The 4,613-nt window shown below is 41.8% G+C and overlaps 2 pseudogenes; one reads left to right on the top strand and one right to left on the bottom strand.

Moving 5' to 3' along the window:
- The first annotated feature begins 1,485 nt into the window (after window positions 1–1,485).
- Window positions 1,486–1,605, top strand: LOC118998049 (uncharacterized; annotated as a pseudogene).
- A 340-nt stretch (window positions 1,606–1,945) lies between these two features.
- Window positions 1,946–2,531, bottom strand: LOC118998039 (60S ribosomal protein L18-like; annotated as a pseudogene).
- Between the last annotated feature and the right edge of the window lie 2,082 nt (window positions 2,532–4,613).

The raw sequence follows: 4,613 nt of genomic DNA, 5'->3' as shown, positions 1-4,613 counted from the left end.
TCTCATAAACTTGAGAAGAGTTAAGAAGAATCATCCTCTAAAAAGAATCAACAACATAAGAGGAGGCAACGTGGCCTGGAAACCAGCTGAGTCAGACGAATCTTTATTTTAATAACCAGCTTTCAACTTTGCAAAATGGCATATGTATAAAGCAATTCACTGCAGCACTGTTTGTAATAACAAGTAACTGGAAATATACTGTCTATCAACAGAGAGCTAATTAAATAAATTATGATATGGCTATGTGGAAAGCTATCCAAGTACAAAATCAAGTTACAGAGCAGTGTATAAAGTATGTTACCCTTTGTGGGAAAAAAAAGGAGGATATTTTCTATTTTGTACCGACTTATTTAGAAAGTAAAATATCTCCATAAGAATGTCAAAGAAACTAATAAGACTGATTGCCTGAGGGAGGGGAAGTGGATGATTGAGGAATAAAATTATTAAAATAATAATTTTAAACTACATGACTCCTTCACCTGTTCAAAAATTAAGGCAATCATTCTAAAAGTAAAGAGCCATACATCTGGAGAAAACAAGAAAAAAAAATTCCAGCTTTCCTTTTTACTAGCTATGTAAACCTGAACAAGTTATCTAACTTCTATAGGGCTCAGTCTCTATGTATAAATGGGGGCAACAATAGGACCTATCAGCTAGATTTTAAATGATTAAAATTTACAGTAAAGGAATAAATTTATATTTATATTAGTTGGACCATATCTGACATGTAAATACTAGATACATGTTAGATGTTAACATTATTAGATTTGTCAGAATTTCAGCCATAAAGGCACTACTGTGAGGAAGCAAAGAAACAGAAGATACTGACTAGGCTGGTATAGAGCTCATGAATATACACATACACACACAGCCCCCACTCAAGTAACTACTTTCTTCTAACAATTTTGGTAAAAATCTTGGTGTCATCCCTGAATCCTCTCTGTTTCTCAGACCCTACACTTATAAACTGTTAACAAAATCTGCTGGCATTATCTTCAAAATATTCAATATACCCAGAATCTGGAAAGCCTTCTTATCTCTTCCTTCCGTACCACTTGGTCCAAACATTATCTCCTATTGTCTGTCCTTCTGCAATAATCTCTTAGCTAGTCTCTTAGGGAACCCCTGCCACTATACCCCCTTTATAAAATATATTTTATGTACTTATTTTTAGAGGGGGTAGAGAAAGAGAGGGAGGGAGAATTAATTGGTTGCTTCTTGCATGCCCCCAACTGGGGACCTGGCCTGCAACCCAGGCATGTGCCCTGACTTGAAATTGAACCAGTGACCTTTCTCCTCAGGCCTGCACTCAATCAATCCATGAGCCACACCAGCCAGAGACTACATGCCCTTTTTAATCTCAACACAGCATTAGTGTAATCCTCTTCAAAACTGGCCAACTCAGTCAGAGTAAAATCCAAAGCCAAGATCTGGCATGATCTGGCCCTACTGCATCTTTAAAAAAAATTTTTTTTTTAATTTTAGATCACTTCTCGGCCTTTTGGCTAAGATCAAGTGTAGTATCTGTTCTTATCAGTTTAAATTTTATTTATTAATTTTAGAGAAAGAGATAGAGAAGGGAGAGACAACTGAGAGAGAAACATTGATCTATTGTTCCCCCCATCTATGCATTCACTGGTTGAGTCCTGTGTGTGTGCTGACTGGAGATTGAACCCATAACCTTAGTATATCAGGAGGATGCTCTAACCAACTGAGATACCCACCTAGGACCCTCCTGCTTCTTTGATCTCAACTCCTTTTTCTCTCCTCCTTACTGCCTTTGAAACACATTGGACTCCTTACCATTCCACAAGCATGCCCACCTAGGACACTGTAATATATATCTCAAAAAATGAGAACTCAAGACAAAATCATTTTTTTCAGCATGCAAACTCTTTTTAATAACAAGGTATGATCTGGGGTTAGTTTTTGTAGCCACAGCTGACCACCAGCCTCTCGTGCACTTCAACTTCTGCCCTTGGATAGCACATAGGGTTTGGTGTGGCTATGAGGAGTCCTTGGAATCTTGACAAAATGCTTGTACACCTCTCAGCCCTTGCGAGGATCAAAAAGCAAGACGGTGCCATAGCCCGTGGGGTAGCCCAGGTCCAGCTGGTTGAAGGTGAGGATCTGGCCCCCACCTTGAGGATGCAGCTCCGGGTGTGGCTGCTCACACGGAGTGCACAAACCTTCAGCTTGGACACCTCCTGGACACGCACATCATCAGGTATAGTCCCCACGACCACGGCAGTTTTGCCCTTGCAGCCAGGAAGCTTCATCTTCCAGATCATCCAGAAAAGGGACAGAGGTGGTCAGTTGGTATGGCTCATGAACAGCCTCTTCAGCACCGCTTGGCTGGAGGTGGAGTTGGTCTGTCTGGCCAAAAGCCTGTGTAGCTTGACCAACAGCCTCAGGTAGATGTCCTGGCTCTCGGGCTCCCTATGCCAAACCTTCTGGTCTTTGTTGCAGTGGATGTCAACTCCAATGATGGTGCCTTCTGTTCCACCCAAAAACTTTTTTGAGTGTGACATTTGTACAACACAAAACTCTTCCTCAAATGATTGGTATAGAACCTTGCAACTGACAGTTAGAGAAAAACCATATTGTTTAGGCACATGAGGATCATTTAATAAAACTGACAATGTGCTAAGCCAAAAAAGAAGGTGCCCTGAAACAAAATATCCATTATTATATAAACCAGATCCACAGGTCACAACATGATAAAATTAAAAATTAAAAACAAAAAAGTAATTAAAAAATGCAAACCACTCATCCTTATACAGCTTTTAAATTCTCAAAAAATTGCACCAAAACAATCCAATGAGTAAAGGAGAGCCATTTCAATAAATTATGTTGAAAAACTAAATAATTATATGGAAACAAATGAATCCTAACCATTAGTTCACAATATGCACAAAACGTATTTTGAGATGAATCACAAATCTAATGTAAAAGCTAAAACCATAAAGCTTTTAGAGGAAAACACATAAAAATATGAGAGGAATCCTGTCCCAGAGTCTTTCTCGTCACCGATGAAATGAGTTGGACCAGACAAAATCTGTCTGGGGAAAAGGGGCTGCTGATTCCCTTTAGTGGAGAATGTCTTGAGCACTTCTCTGAAAAGGCTTTTACTGAGATTGGAATGTGCAGAGGTATACAGCTTACATGCATAGCTCATTAATAATGTCAAAGAACTATAGTTACAGAAAACAGATATTATCTATAGAGAGCAATTGAAGAAACTCATAGATGTGCCTCAGGTCAGGGTCTGTTAGACATGCTGACGCCAAAGGGTTGATAAGGCACGGTTCATGAGATTAGGAGTTCACTCACGTAAGCTTTGAATTTAAACATCTGGTTTATACCAACAGGGCTATACAAAGCAAATCAAGCTTCAAAGGTTACAATGCATACTTTAGGCCTGATTTCCCACAAGAACCCTCAGTGATAGCATCGGGTCATGCCTGCCTCCTGCATTCCTAGTTTTCTGGTCAAGTTTTAGAGGCTTCTTTCAAGGCCTAGCTTGTGTAGGGCTACAGTATCCACTGTCACACAAAGTGGTCCCCAACGAAAATATCTGGATGATTAGGGATTAGGATAAGATTTCTTAGATAAGACACAATGATTACAAAAGAAAAACTGTAAAATAGACTTCATCGAAATGAAAAACTTCTGATCCTCAAGTGTCACCCTTAAGGAAATGATGAAGCAAGCCACGTGCAGGAAAAACATTTTAACAAAAAATACATATGTGGACAAAAAAGGGGCCACATGCTAAACCTGACAAGCTTGGTGGAGGCCTGCATGGTTGCCTTACAAACTCAAGACCTAAAGCAACCACAGAGGATGACCTGGAATTAAAATTTTCTGCTAGCTCTGGGTGGGTATCTCAGTTGGTTAGAGCATCACCCTGATACATCAAGGATGTGGGTTTGAATGCACAAATAAGTGGAACTGTAACCGAGGGGTCTGACCGAATCACTGGGGAGCAGGGGAGAGCCCAATCCAGGGGCACCCTGATCTAGCAGGAGAGGCTTCTCCCTTCACCCCAAGAAGGGAGGGGCATCAGAGGAGCCTGCCAAAAGTGACAGTGAACAAGCTAGTGCAGCTCTAGCAACAGAGCAGCTCAGCACACTTCCTGCTTCCATTTCCACAGACAACAGCGCACAACCAACACAGGTGTTACCTTGGAACACTGCTTGCACAGAGTCTGCACAGGCTGTGGTGGCTGACGCCGTCACACTATACATGTCATAAGGTGATGCCCCACTCCACACAATGATGCTCTGTGGGCTGATGAGTGTGGTGGATGTTAACCAGAATTGGTGGACATGCTGAAAACTCCTGCCTTGCATGGAATTTTGGGACAGGACTTTAAAAGTGGAGAGTGTGCAAAAATGCGGCCCTTTATCTTTCCTTCTCCTTGTGGCCCGGGGCCAGGAGGTCACGGGCCAGAGTTCCCAGGTCAGCAGGCCCTGGAGATCCTGTGGCCAAGCTCAAAGCCACACCACATGCCTCCCACACAGAAAGCCAAGGCAGCGTGCTGTGCTGCATGGTCCTGCCCAGCCAGGTGCATACAGACTTGTGAGAGGTGTATGAAGTCAAACTCTGAC

The sequence above is a fragment of the Sturnira hondurensis genome, unplaced genomic scaffold (genome assembly GCF_014824575.4).
Source record: "Sturnira hondurensis isolate 20B ecotype Veracruz unplaced genomic scaffold, ASM1482457v3 Scaffold0013559, whole genome shotgun sequence".
NCBI classification, from domain to species: domain Eukaryota; kingdom Metazoa; phylum Chordata; class Mammalia; order Chiroptera; family Phyllostomidae; genus Sturnira; species Sturnira hondurensis.
The sequence above is the reverse complement of the archived record's forward strand: the minus strand, read 5'-3'. Positions and strand labels throughout refer to the sequence as shown.